General features: G+C 34.0%; 1 protein-coding gene across 2 annotated transcripts in view; it reads left to right on the top strand.

Annotated features, from left to right (window-relative positions):
* LOC120413658 (extracellular sulfatase SULF-1 homolog) overlaps positions 1-15,901 on the top strand; it is a 91,995-nt gene that overhangs the window by 3,728 nt on the left and 72,366 nt on the right. For both annotated transcript variants that reach the window (XM_039574577.2, XM_052709610.1), the window contains one exon: positions 46-181. The gene's annotated coding sequence lies outside the window, so the exon portion shown is untranslated. Of the gene's footprint in view, positions 1-45; positions 182-15,901 lie in introns of those variants that run through there.

Here is a 15,901-nt window from a genome sequence, read left to right as displayed (position 1 = left end):
TTTGGGGTGGGGTGCTAAGTTGATCATTTTAACGTGTAAAACCAGTTGGAGCAGTGTGAGCAAAGAACCAGTTTTGATTTGGAACATCCAGTCTTGGAAGAAGTTGGAAAGTTGATGCTGGCATGAACACCACCATCAGCTGGCGTTTGTGATTTGTGCAGTTCGCTGGTCCTAGCCCAAGGTGAGTGATTGGACAGTAATTATTCTTGAACTATCACATAAAAGCATTTTCTATCAACTATTGCCTCACAATATGTTAAGGTCGTTAAACGTGCTGTTCAGAATCAACACATTAACAACAAAAACCAAATTTCCCTGTTTTTGCTGCCCTCATGCCATATCGTAAGGCCCGATGGTCAACAATACCGGCGGTAGTAATACGAGTGCATAATAAACAAAATTGGTAAACAAACAGAAACACACTAAAATACTATCCATATACATTTTTTTGAGTGGCTGGCAACGTATGGTATGTATTACACAGTAAAAATTTTGTAATTTTGTATAATAAGCAATTCCAGCTCAAATCAGGAGTTTTTCTGGTACCCGACCCTCTCCGATTTCAATGAAACTTTTTAGACATGTTTTCCTTGGCCTATATAAGCCATTTTTGTGTATACGGAGCCAATTGTACTCGAGAATGACATTTGAGAAGGGCGAAAGCTATATATAAATATTTTTGTATTTCGTAATTTAAAAATTACTGTATCTCAAAGCCGTGGCATTGTATCAAAAAGTAGTCGAAGACAAACTTGTAGGAAATTTGACAGGCCTTCCGAAAAAAATACACTGAAAAATAAAATGCACGCCACTTCTATGAGATTTTTAAATCTTTAAGTTTAAAAGTTAAATTTAAAGGTGATGTCACGATTTTTTTTCGTTTAAATTTTTTGAGGAAATAGCCTAAGATGTTACAAAAAGACTCACAAAAATGCAGAATGGTATGTCTCTCCTAAAAAAATACATAAATCATTTACTAATACCTTTTTTTTTGAAAAGTGGTATAAATGTCAAAATTTTCAAAAACCGATAGTGGGAATCGATTTCCCAGATAATTTTACATAAAATTCTCCATATTGACCATTGTCCTATGTCCAATCCTTGTGAAGATACAGCGGTTTTAAAAATAAAATGTAGAAAAAATAGGTTTTTTTTTGTGGTTTTATGCAATTTCAATATGACAGACTTGGTTTTTCAGTCTCGAAAAAAAATTTACCGTAAAGCTCGTCCAATTTCCTATAAGTTTGCTTCGAGATACAGTAATTTTTAAATTATGAAATACAAAAATCATAGATCTAGGGTTTTTTCTCAAAATTTATTTTCCCTAAAAGAGCATGCAGCTAGCAACATCTAAACTTAGAAACATGTACCCTCCCTGTAAAGGCTAATGAATTGATCTCAGTTGAAAGGTTCTCCAAATCTCTGAATTGCAAATGTAACATCCTGGAGCAGAACTGTTAAATTCTAATAAACACCAATTGAAATTGAAATACAAAAATATTTATATAGCTTTCGCCCTTCTCAAATATACACAAAAATGGCTTATATAGGCTTATATATAACTTATTTTGGCCGATTTTTGCGTGACATGCTTTATGGATGACGCCTAATGTATTATTACATCAATTTCAGTTGAAAAAAGGGATATTACATCGAAAAAGATGTAATTTTATTATTTTTAGAATAAAAATTAGAAATTTTTTCTTACAAAAAAATAAATAAAGGAACAAATTCCAGATTTAATACTACTTTGATTTTTTTACTCTGTAATTAACTGTCGTCGCTTTTGTCGATTCGATATTCAACCATAAATTGTCAACCATCCAAAATTTATGTTTTTTTAACTCTGCAATGAAAAACCATTGTAAATTTTACTTAATTTTTTTTGTCCCACACCCTTAAAATTTTTCTCGAAAAATCAAGGGTAAAAAAGTAGCGATTGCTTAAAATTTGAAAATTGTAACTTGTACAATCGAATAACGTTGAAATATTTTGTTTTTTTTATTAAATCATTTTTTTAGGTTAGGTTTGGCTTTCGGTCTGTTTGGGGCATCAAAAATTTGTGTGTTCTCTTCTAACCTAAAAAAAATACTGATGCGGTCGAATAAACAGCAGTATTTTTTTTATCAAATAGATCACTGATGCCCTTTCTTTAAAAAAGATTTTTTGGTGCAAACATGAAAAATAGATGCAAAACTTTAGGGAAAAACAATTGAAAACATTTTTCAAAATTTATCTTAAACGAAAACCTTAAGGTTTTTTAATCAAATTTTCAAAACAAAATTTGATTTCTAAAAATTATATTTTTTTTCTTATGTTTCAGGGGACTAAACCCGCAAATTTTTATTAATAGTGAAAACTATTTTTTTTGAAAAATAGATAAATCTTACCATCTCTTATTTTTTGACTACAGCTATTAATGTAAAATCGAATTTGCAATCAAAAATTACTCAAGAGAAATTTTGATTAAATGCACCATTTTCGAGATACGACCATTGACCATTTAAAGTTCGATTTAAATTATATACATTTTTATTTTTTTGAATCCCGATCACAATTTTCCCAATTTTCAATGTTAAAAAATGAAACATTTATAAAGTATGTGATTTTTTGCAAAAATATATTTTGAAAATTTTGGAGTCAAAAATTACATTTCAATCGGGCCAAATATTCAATATTATGCCTTGAACTTTTTCAACATACCTCGAAAGCGATCACATTTACAAAATTTCTGTAAGGCACTTTTCTATAGTGAATTTGATTTTACATCAAAAACTGTAGAAAAAAACGGGGGAATTTTTCGGCAAAATATCTACCCGTACTTCTTTTTGGCTCAAAAATTGCGTGTTTTTGTCCCCAAAAATATATATGTAAAAATACAAAACTTAAATTTTGGGATTTTTTTTGATATTTTTCTGGAAAAAAATGAACCATTTTTTAAAATAGTCTCCATCAATGCCTACAACGTTGCAGGTAGTTTTTGAATTATGAAATTATATAAAAAAAATCCATTATGTTCAGATTTGCTTTTTTTTTTTAATGTTTGCGTTTTTAGAGCTGATAACTAAGTATCCCGATTTGCTCCATACTCTGTTGACCTATAGCTAGAGTGATGGCTAATGAGTAAGATGCTCATTACATATGTCCAAACAACCCCTAAAAATGTATATTTAAAAGGGATTTTGTACCTATGGACTTGCTCATAAGATATCTGTTACATTATTTTAACATTTTTCTTTATGACAGTTCTATTTGGGTCCTAAAACTAAGTCTAAATTTGGGATACTATTGTTCACAACGATAAAGCTTGTTTTTCTGAGCACAATGACCCTTTGTACGACCGCAAAGGATTTAAAATGGATTTTTAATCCCGTTTTAAAAAATTAACTTCGCGGCCCTTCTTGACAGTTCTTTCCAAGGGGACCATAGTTGATCCATCTTAAAATGTTGTCTTGTCAATTTAATTCTTTTGCAATAAAATATAAAAAAGTGATCAGAAAGGGTTGTTAATCGTGTATTTTACAAGAGAATGATGGAACAAAAGGAATTACAAATCCGCATAAATAAGTTCAAGATTGTTCAGGTGTAAACCGAAAACGCGATCAAAAATTAAAGTGGAAGAATAAGGCTTTTAACTGCTTGTCTAACGGTCGGTGTACAGGACGCCGCACTATTTAATCATTTTCTGGCGTACATTCAATTTTGCAGTCCAAAACCAGTCATTAAATTGGAAAAATAAAATTCTTTTTCAAATTGTCTATTCTTGATTTGTGTGCACCTACGTCGAAAACCAAGATTGTTTACTTTTTGCTCTTTGGTCTGACAGTCTTGGTCTGACAGATTTGGTCTGACAGCTTTATAATGGATTTTGGTCTGGTCTAGGCGAGGGATAGGACACAGCACCTTCCTGGTATTTTACCGTTGTACATAAAAATTGACGAAGAGCTTTAGGACCCTATTCTAGTTGAAAAAAAAACAATTACATCGGTCACGAAAGTCCCTCCATCCAAGGAAGAAATGAACAAGGCGACTTTTCCTCACTACAAACACAAACACACATCCTTCCTGGTGGCGTATGACAGCCACTAAATCATTGTTGAGAGTGTTATTGTAGTGAGCTCTTGAGGCGTTTCATAAACTGGATCATTCTTTGTTGTCTGCTGTTGTGGAGAGAGGAGATATGCCCTCACGACGACGACGCACCCGCCAGAGTGCCGGTAAAACGATAATAACAACAAGCCAACAAAACTGACATCGCATAAAAAAAACCAAAACAAAACAACAGCAACAAAAAGACAGGCAAAACACTTAACCACAGCCGCGAAAAGTTTGTACTGTAACTTTGGATATTTTGAAAAGCATTTATTTTGTTTGATTCTCTCAGTGAATTTTTATGCGATTGAAATATTACTTTCAATTTGTCTAAATTTCATTTAAATTTTTTCTCATTAAATTTACGAAAAACCAAAGTCACCCCCAAGTGATGGTGCCTATCGTGCACAATTTTCAAATTGCAGCATGCTTCACGACGTCACGAGATTACCGGCAGCGCCCAGGTACTCGATGCTCACTTTTTGGTGTGTGTGCAGTCTGAAAATTGCCCCCGCGGCACACACTCCCACAGATCCCCCGGAACCTTTCCCTAAACGACGAGCGGCCAAAACACTGCCCCGAGAACGTCCCTTAGCTTCGTGGTTGTTTGAATTAGAGTGTAAAAGTTTAAAACTCAGCTGTCAACTTTTGACATTGACACTCTCAAGCATTCAAACGACTTGCATTATTGTTCTTTTACATGGCCAGGCCTACTGTGTTTAGTTAACCGCAACGATGATTCGTTGAAATGGGTTGAGTTTGAGTACGAATGCTCAAACCAAAACAAATTTTTGAATCTTCAGAAGCAATAAATTGTTGAAATTTAGTTTCTTGGTTAGAACAACTTCAAAAAGCCAAGTCTTAATTTGATTTGGGACTCAACCTGACGAGCCAAGGGTTCGGAGACCGCGTGAGACAGGTGCACCTGCCGCGGTCGTTGTCTGATGTCGGGACCACGAGGACTCACCGCAATGATGGCAGTTTTATCTGGCGGGCCGGTCTCGTTGCCGCCGCCATGGTCGCCCAAAAGGGAGCAACATTTTCCCGAAAAAAGAAAAAAAAAACAGTTTACCGCGGGATAGCTGCAGCAGTCAGTCTGCAACGGAACGTGTGCAATTTTTCTCCCTCGTGCTCTTCCTTTCTCGCGCTTGGATACGTGCAGTATTTATCGTTTTTGAAAGAATATAAACTCAAAGAACGGAAAAAGGAGACCAGGAACAGAAAAAAAACGGTCTTTGCAAAATCGTTTAACCGTCTGCACGACATTATCGTCGGCACGAACCAGACGGACTGAGGGCGAATACCTTTCCTCAAAGAGTGTTTTTCATTTGTATTTTTTTATGTATCTAATTTTTGGAAATTTAAATGCTTTGAAGAAAACTCCATGTTAAATAACTTTTTATACTTCACATTAAAAACAGGGCTGCGGCGTCGGGTAGCTTTTGGAGCAACTCTAATTTCGAGTTATGAGAATTTAGAAATTTAGCGACAGTGACTCCTGTGACTTCAAATTCCCATACAAAGTTCGACTCAACCCTGATTAAAATTCACAAGTAGAAGTGAAAATATAATAGAATCTCACTAAATTAAACGCAAAACAGAGGTTATGTCCAACTTTCCGAGACATTAACTTGGTGGAATAGTGTCGGAATGGTGCTTCGAAAAAAAAAACTGACTCAGGGGTTTTAAACTGATTCAATTTCAATGTGTCATTTTAATTGGTTTTAATTGAACGATTGGGAGAAGGTAAACAAAAATAATTTTCAAATTTAATTTGAAAAATTCAAATAAAATGTTATGAAATTTTTTGATTAGCTCAGATATCAAAAATAAAATAAAAATAAATGTCTACCTCAGCAGCCAGAGATAGAAACTACAGAAAATATAGGAAATTCTTAGAACATTTCGTGTAAAATAAATTTCAGAATTGCAAATTTCTCACAAGATTATAGTTAAAGTGCACTCTATTTTAAATTTTCTATAAATTCCAAATTATTCGCCAAAATCTGCACAAATCGGGCATTTAAAATTTTCTGTCAAAAAGTCGGGAAAAGTCTGGAATTCCAAGCATACTCGCTTGAAAATGTTTTGTTCAATTTTCAATTCAATTACACTCAATTCGTTTTTAACACTTAGCAAAACGTTTAATGTTCCTATCACTATTTAAAGCTTAAACTTTTTTTTGTTATATAAATGTGGGGTTAAAAATGTAGATAACTGTTGTTTTTCATTTATCGAAAAAAACGTAACTAGCAAATGAAATCCAAACGTTTTTCATGTTCAATAAAAAAAACAATTGAAAAACATTTTTGCTTTTTGAGAATCTAAAAAGAAATATTAAATAATTTAAAAAATAGTCTCTTTAAAAAAAATTAATAAAATATAATGCAAAAACAGCAAGCTGAGAAAAACGCATTTGATGAAGTTAGTCCCACACATAAGGCTACGTGTTAAATTTTCACGAAAAAACTGGATTTCCTCTTGCTTTCTAGAAAAAAGTACTGGATATTATAGGCTTTTCTGAAAGAGCACAAGATTTTGAACCAAATTGCATCAATAACTCATAAGTGATGAAAATGCATATGGGACATTTATGCGATCAGGGGCAGTATAGATCTTATTTAACTGGTTTTTATATTGAAATAAATTAGAAAACAATAACTTAACATAGATCTTTAGAATTGACCCAAAATTAAAAAAGAAACCATTATAATTTTTTTAAATGAGCTCTTCGATGTTTAGATTTTTTTTGTGGGTTTTTCTTTACAAACCATTCTTTTTTTCTTTCCTATAGAACCAAGGAACAAAAACTTGAGCCAAACTATGTTAAAATTGAGTCATTAAATCTTATGTATTTTTGAGCTTTTTTTTGTTATGTTAGATTATTTTATGTAGATTTTCCGTTGGTCGAAATTATGACTGCATCCATGAACAAGCCCTTTTTTATTAATTTGTTGTTAACCCTCTACTGCCCAAATTTTTTTCCGAGATTTTTTATTTTTGCCGTTTTCAGGAGGTTATTTTGAGCCACTTTTGTTCTACGAAAAACTTTACTTCTTTTGTTTGATGTTTTTCTTGTTTTATTTTTAAGTATTTTAATTTGCATTTATCTTGTTTAGTTTATGTTTATTTTTGGTAGTGTTTGGCCTATTCTACCACCTCCTATCATTACAATTTGCCTATCTAATTTTTTCATGTTTTTACAGTCACTTTTTCAGTTGTTTTGCTTGTTTTTCACATTTTTTTGCTATAGAATGGCACCATTATCATTTAAATTGTAAAAAATGCGTAGAGGCAAAGTCTGGGACCCTACAAAAATTACTGCATACTTCTTTTTACTTAAAATAAAGGATATGTAAATAAAAATCACAGCCGAAGGTGACCCCTAAAAAAATGACATTTTTATAAACATTATCAAAGTCATATAAAACAAGATTTTTTTTTCTCTTTTTCCAATGCTTTTTAAAGATCAAAAATTGGTTGAAAAATTAGACTTAAATGGTGTAAAATCTGATACCAGAGCCATGATACAGTCCAGGCTCGATTATCCGTAGGCCTCGAAAAAAATTCACTTCGGATAATCAAAAAAAAAAAATAAGGAAATGAGGTCGCAGAATTCGAATTTGATGTTAAAAGAAAGAATTTTTAAAACAATCTAAATTAATATCCAACAAAATTCAAAAATCATTTTTAGATGCAAAATAATAGTTGCAATTTGAAATTAATTCAAACATTTTTGTTATGATCACAAATTTTAAGTGAAATTTTCGAAAAAATTTCAGGTTTTTGCACTCTAAAAAAACTATTCAAAAAAGTTTATGTTCCTCAACTCTGACTGAAGTCAAGGGAGAAGGCACAAATAGATTAAAAAAAAGCATTTTAATAAAAAAATAGTTGGAAATGCATTATGTTCCAATGTTACTAATAAAAAAGTAAGCGAGATATACCTTAACAAATGATTTACATTTACAATTTACAGTTACAGTTGAATTACAATTTTGTAAAATTCAAATGATTTTTGAATAAACCCGAAGGTGCTAAAAGTGAGAAATGAATTTTAAATTGATGTCAGCTGGTTGCAATTACATATAAATTATACACACAAAAATTCGAAAATAAAAAAAAATCGTATTTTGGGAATTCTATTTTTAGTGATCAAAAGAAAAATAAAAAAAACTAGATTTTTCCATGTACTTTTTTTCACAAATGTTCTTATCATAACCTACAACTTTGCCGAAGATACCAAATCGATCAGAAAAACCCTTCCTAAGACACCGATTTTCGAATATTCAGATGCCCGATTTGCCTCTCCCGATGATATTTAGATATTTTGGAAACTAATGATTGCAAAACAACTGGACTGGTGTAAAATCCATTTCAAAAAAACTTTTTCTGTTGAGTTGTTTAAACCTGCTATTAATTTTATTTTGTTATTTTCTTGCCTTTATCGCCTTTGGTTAGAGTCGAGGGACATAAACTTCTTAAAATATTTGCAACGGCCTAACCTTAGTCGAAAAGGACTGCTCATACCATGCAAAACTTGTTTTTTTTTTTATTTGAAAATTGTTAATACATTTTCTCACAGCCTACTCCCTGGAAAACGTTTTGTCCCAGCCTACTCAAATAAAAAGCCCACCCCGGGTCCTGTCCTCCGAAGCCTTCCTTTTGATGGCGCGGCGCCATCGCCTTCACAAATAAACTACTTTTTATTCAACTTCAAAAAAACATCGCATCCATTAATGGTGAGTGTGTGTGCGTGTGTGTCTGAAAAGAAAACATACAAAATTCATTTAGTGTTTCCTCCCTGTATTTCGCGAACCGATCAAACTGCTGACCAAAACTGGAGATCGAATAAATGGCCCAGAAAAACCAGTTTCTTTTGCAATCCTCGTGTGACCACGGTGCGCTGCCGCTAACTGATGACCGCTACTGTTGGCCAACCCTCAAATATAATTAATTGAACAAATTAAGATTTTTTTTTTATGAAATATCTCTTTAATATTTTTTGCATAATTTTATTTTGCTAATTATTATTACTGAACATTTCATTTATATTCTTAACACTTGTTAGAATTTTTTACATTTATAAAAAATAATAATAAAAGTTCATCGAAGGGTTAGCAAAACATGCGTGGCATAATGGCGCCACCTCGTCGATGGCTAATGCTTCCGACGACTACTGACAAATTTGGGCGGTGAGCCACAGCAGTCAGAGCGCACAGTCCTTCGAACTAAAAATAGAGTTGTTTCTGTTATTCGCTGGGCAAGTTGAAGCGATAAAAACTTCTTTTTCAACGCTTGGTTGATTTTTTTGTTAATGAGAAAATTTTAAATAATGCATTTATTTATTTATTTAAAAAAAGTTATAAAAGAATTCATAAAAACTCAAAAATAGAAATTTGCAACCGAAAAAAATGCAACCCACATTTGTTGCAACACTAATCCAGCTAATAAAAATTCATGGTCAATACCGCCTTCCAGCGCTAATTAGTCATCCAAACAGACGCGTGTCGTTGTACACACGTTTTGCCAATTCGCGGCAAAATTGCTGACAAATCATCTGTTAGCCTGCCTGCATGCCTCGGCGAACAAATGCAGGCCCTGCAAAAAAAGGGTTTTTTTGTTTTTTTGTTGACGCTACCAGAAATGTGAACACTGGAAGAAGAGTTGAAAAAGATTGTTAGAAATATATTTTAAATAAATAATATAGTTTTTATTAATGGTTCGCAAATTTTACTCTCAAAAAAAAAATACTCCCATCCACAAATTTTATTATAGAGTTTTTCTCCGTATCCCTTCAAAATTTCCCCAAAAAATAGACGACGACTTTTAAATTAATTTCAAATTATTTAATTTACATTCAAAATAAACGTGTACAATCAATTGCAAACTATGTATTACTCTTGAGCAGAGTGGCCATTCAAGTCGGGAAATCGGGGAAGTCGGGAAAAAGTCGGGAATTCGCCAAAATCCGACATAATTCTGGAAAAAGTCGGGAATTTGTGATTTTTTGTCAAAAAGTTGGGTTTTCCAAGCATACATGTTTGAACATTATTTTTTAACTCTTGAATGACTTTGTAATATTTTGTACAATTTTCAAATTAAATTCAATCAATTCTGCTTTAGTAACTTACTTTAAATTTAAGGTTTTTTTTTACTATTTCTATAAATTTAAAAATGAAAAGGCTATTTAAGGCATCATTTTTTTTTCTTTTTTCTAATCTCTTAAAATAAATATTGGATACCTTAAAAATCTGATTTTCATATTTTTTTTTATTAATCAAATGGTCTTTACTGTTTCATATTGTCACATTAATTGAATATTTGGGATTGGCAATGTGTTTTTTTGTAAATATTTTTTTTTTAGCTAAATTCATAAAGTAATTTTAAAACAAAAAATCAAAATAATGCCTTTGAACTTTTTTGTGAGAATGTGTAAATTTACTGTAGATAAAACATGATTTTCAGTTATCGGAAAACTTAAGATCGAATAAAATCTAATCGCTGTTCGTTTTGAATGAAAAAATTAAAAACTTTTGAAAACATAAAAAAAAATTGCAATCAAATATTTCTAAGAAGTTTTGATTTACTGCAAAATTGTTTTTTTGATCTTATCAAACTGAATTTTTCATTGAAACAAAAAAAAAAAGTTATAAATTATGGATGACTAGATAAATAAATATTAATACAAAATTAAAAAAGTAACTTTGTAACAAAAACATTTTTTTTAACGAATTCTTAGATATTTTTCTAAATTCTTTGAAGAAATTATAAATTAGTAATGAATTTTTAAATTAATTTATCATTAGATTTTTGGTATTTCCCGCTGAAACAAAGTATCAAAAACTATACGTTTGAAAAATTAAAAAATAACCATTTAAACTTTAAGTATTGTTGAGATTTCGAGTATTTTTCAAAGATAATTGTTTATGTTTCTAGTCTGAATCAAAATAATGAGCTTAAATTTTTTTGTCTATTTGTTGTTAAATTTCTGTGTTTACAAAAATTGCCAACAGCTTGTTTTTTTTTTAAATTTAAGTTTTTATGGTTGATATTGACTTTTCTTATGAAGAGTTTTTTGTTCGAAATAATTCTTCAGATAAGCAATGCCTATTATTAAAGCTTTCTGGAAAAGTTGGGAATTTGAAAATTGGATTTGAGTGGTCACCCTGCTCTTGAGTCACTTATACAATCACTTGACTCTCACTACCGCTCTCATTCGCGCAAAGTTCGTTCGTTTGAATCCTACCGAAACTCCGATCACCTTCTCCACGACTGCATTCAAATGATTGCTCTCCTCACGCAGATAGTGCAGTGAGCAAGAGAGCAAGAAAGAGAGAAAAAAGAGCAAGTCCCATCGTGTCGCGCGGCGGCATTAGTGTCGGCCTCGGCATTCGTTCGTTTCAACTTCGTGTGCGTTCACTGACGGTCGCTTCGTAATGACGATCATGACAGGCGCGCTCAGTCAGCATTCAATGGATGGATCGATGATGCAATATGGCTGATTTGATTATAGGACGGCAACCATAAAATATTAGATAAATAAGTAAAATTGACGGAAAGAATTCTATATTGCTATACTGAAAGACTACTTCCTGATCTCTATAACAAGTCAATCCTTATTTTCAATATCATCCCAGTGCCCACTCACTCACCAAATTGGATAGATACGGCCACTGCCGGGGATATGAAGTCATTCCGTTCCACCTTCATTACTTTCATTTTCCGCCAGATTTGAGTCCATCTCACAGCATCCAGTACTAAATCAATACCATCACCGTACTACTGGCTTGTGCCGTCCCAACTTCGTTCCGTACGTGCATCTCTGTTCCGTCCATAAAATGTGCTCCTTTTCCGTTCCCTTCCTTAGGGTAACTGCACCTATTGTTGATTGAGTCCTAAGTTACACTAGATTGTTGGAAAATGAACAACTTTACCCTATTATAGACTACTCTACAAAGTCTCGCTTGGTGTCTCCAGCAACTGGCGTCATCTTGTCGTTATTGGTCCACCACCGGATCTCAGCCTCCTTGTCCTTCCTCGGGGACACCAGCTCTCCACAACTCGACATCTTTTCTTTCATCAACTAATCGGCAAACCTTGTGCTCGTCAAATAAACCGTTTCCAAAAAAATAAAGAACGAAAGATGCAGCCCCTGGACCTTGGGGGACCATGATGGCCAAAGTGTCTCAAAATAGTGATGGCCATGACTTCATCTAACCGTAGTGTAGGACGGTCCAGTTGGGGCAGAAAGGGCGGAGAAGATTTGCACGTGCACAGCAGATGCCACCCCGGGATGTGAAGGTGTACTTTCTTCATATTTTGGATACATTTTGGGACGCGCGACGGTCTTTGTCCAGGCGTCACAGACAAGTGGAGGTAGATCTTGTAGGGCTAGACCCAAACGAATAAAGTATGACAAACAGTGTTATATAGAAAACACAAAAGACAAAGCAGGCTTGCATTCTGTCACTTAGTTGACATCAAACCATCATTAGGTTTAACAGCGTGACGTCACGAGCGCACACGCACAAACATTTTCACCGAGACACACGTGCAAATATGTAAACAGTGCAGGCAAGCTGTCAAATTTCTAACCTAAAAATCGAGTCTGCGTAAAACCTAATAGTATTTTTGTAAAGAGAAAGTTGGTTTGATTCTTGGTAATAATACAGTCAGAGTTGTTTCTGTCATTCGATGTCGGAATCACTGCCAATTTCAACTAGAACTTCCCTCTGACATTCTGTGAAGCAAACTCCCCCTTCCCCATCCAAATATCCCACGGAAAGGTAGCACAATTAGTGTGCACCAGGTACTATTTTTGTCACGATGAGCTCAAAAAATTGCAAATAGTTTACTCTGTTCCCCGTGTATATTCCACGGCCTAGCTCGAAAGGTAAACGATGACCCGGTGCGACGATGACGACGGAATCTCACCCGGTTCGTGCGCAAATAGACCGGATCGAAATTGAATTTCAAACGGTTCGTGGACCGGGCCGCCATTATTCCGTCTCGAGAGTGTGTAAACAGAACGTCGCGGGTTGTGTCAATTTGGACGATTCTACAATTTAGCGAATGTGTTAGCAAACTTGCGACTTTGTTTGGATTTTGAATGTTTCATTTGGAATGTTACAACGTTTGCATTTTTTCTTGAATCGTTTTTGAATTGAGTGTCAAATGTCCTTAAAATCACAATTGTTCGAACATTTTAACCTAAAAGAGGATATTGCTTTCAAACGGTGCACTTAATCCTTTTCTGTAAAGCCCGTTTAGATTGCAAGTTTAATTTTGCATTTTAAATGAATTTGAATATTACTTAAATAATTAAAGCTCTAGAACTAGATTTCACACTATCCTGCAAATGCATTTTTTTATCTCCTATCATAAATTTTCTCGACTAATCTCGACCCTAAATCAAAATCTTACTCTTCTTTCTGGCATATCCGATTGATTTCAAATTTGTATCAGATCTCATTCATGGCCTGGACTTTGATCTGGAAAAGATAGTCTTCGACTTTACGTTTTACAAATCGACCTTTCTATGCTTTTTTAAATTTTTATTTGCTCTATTTTGCATCAGACCGGCCCGTGGCTTAATGGCTACGGCTCCCGCCTCATAAGCGGAAGGTTCCGGGTTCGATTCCCGACCGGTCTCCTTGAAATTATTCGACTATAATTGAACTTTGAATTCGAACTCACACCTTTGGATTGGTAATCAGATGCTCTAGCCACTCGGCCACCGAGGGGTTGACACCCCTTGAGTGAATTAATCCGTAGTGGTGAAATAATGTCACAAGGTCATTTACTAAATAATACAACAATCCCTCTCCCAACGATTCCCCTACACACACCACACACCATATTCTATAAATAACTCGAAGTGGTTGGTACGGTATGTCCCCACTTCTTCTTCTTCCCCTGATGATTCCATGAAATGTGGGTTCCGTTCATAGAATCTGTCTCTTGCGGTTAATGCAACGCAGTAGGCCGGGCCGCTTTAGTGAGTGTAATACATTTCGGGGGTTCTCGAAAGTACTGCAATCATTAATAACGACAAGAAGGAACTTGAGGCGTAATCTAACCATAAGTTCTTCCCGGATGCTTTCTTCGGACTGGCTGCGCTTGTGTTCGATTAGATTAGATTAGATTATTTGCTCTATTTTGCATCATTCGTTTTTCCATGCAAAATGAGCATGTGAATATTCGAAAATCTGTACCTTGAGAAAGGATGTGCTGATCGCTTTGGTGTCTTCGACAAATTTGTAGGTTACGATTAGGACTTTTCGGAATAAAATGAGAACACGGAAAAACATTTCATTTTTTTATTTGATTTTTTGGAACTGGGAATTGAATTCTTAAAAATACATATTTTCTAATTTTTGAAATTTTCTGATATGTTTTAGGGGGCTAAAAATCATCTTTTGCGTTACGTTTAGAATGGTGCAATATGTCGAAAACATCGTTTAACAATATTCCCAAAATTATTTTCAACGTTTTCAAGTTATACTCATTTATATTAGTTTCAACAGGGGCATTAATTTAAAAGTTGAGAAATTTATTTCAATTTTCATTTTTTTAATTTATTGATCGGTCCTCATTGTTCAACTCCACAATCTCGGTAACTATTAGTTTGATTTTCAGTGTTAAAAATTAAGCTTTTATGAAATTTTCCGTCTCGAAAATAAAAAAAATAAAATATTTCGATGTTGTAGAATCAAGAGAAAAATGAGCATGATCATGAGCATGAGAGACCACCCATGGTTGTCCTTCTCCGTTGCTGAACAGGACCATAATATCCCATCAGCACAACCGGTCACACGCTTCAACGATCAAATGATGTTTCCCTATTCAACAGCATGCATGAATGCGCTGAAAAGATAAAACATCACGATCATCAAAACTAGAGCCGGTGCGAATAGGAAACAGTCGTTGGCCACCAACGGCGCCTGCCATGTCAGTTTGTAGATCTCGAGGGGATGGGACGGGAATGTTAGTTAGCACAGGCTGCTACCAAGGGTGGGTTCTATACGATATCCACACCTCCACGTGTGCCGGAAAACTACTTCTACTTGGGATTTTGTTAGTGGGGAAGGGTAATGGCCAGGATTCAACTTAGAGGATGATGATGCGACCCAATAATCAATAAATTTTGTTTAATGGTGTGATGTATTATGCATTCTCAAGGCAAACAGTCGGAGTATGCGGATGAGACTATTCCCGGTTATTTTGTGTTGAGTTTAGCATAAATGATTCAATCTTAGACAGCCGGCTGTGGAAAGAAAACACCAAATAAAATGCGAAAACGCGAAATCACCCGGACCGAAAAACACACACAATCGGGGGGACAACAAAGACGGAAACGGCAACGAAAATCCTGCGTGATGACCGCGACGCGCACCGTTCAAATTCTCCAACGCAACTGTCAAAACCTATTTTCAAAAATCGGCCTTGATTTTAAAAATATTCAAAATATTTGTATAAAAAAAGCATACAATTTCACAAAAGTTAAACAACTTTTCAACATAATAAATAAAACAACAGTTTCTGAGACATGAGTTTAAAAATTGAAGCTAATCAGAAAACACCGAGGATAACAAATTTGTCATAAAAATAAATTTAAAGACGCTGTATGTCGGCAACTAGCAGTCCGATCAACAAAGTCAAAAAAAATGTTCAAAATTTTCTCAACCTTTCAAAAAAAAATCTGTTCAAAAATGATTGTTAAAGTTCTATTTCACATCATTTTTATTTTTTCCAAAAATTCGTATTTTTATAAAAAAAAGGATTTTGCACCATCCTAAAGCGCAAA

Source organism: Culex pipiens, chromosome 3 (assembly GCF_016801865.2).
Source record: "Culex pipiens pallens isolate TS chromosome 3, TS_CPP_V2, whole genome shotgun sequence".
NCBI classification, from domain to species: domain Eukaryota; kingdom Metazoa; phylum Arthropoda; class Insecta; order Diptera; family Culicidae; genus Culex; species Culex pipiens.
Note: the sequence above shows the minus strand (reverse complement) of the source record. Positions and strands in the feature narration are given on the sequence as shown.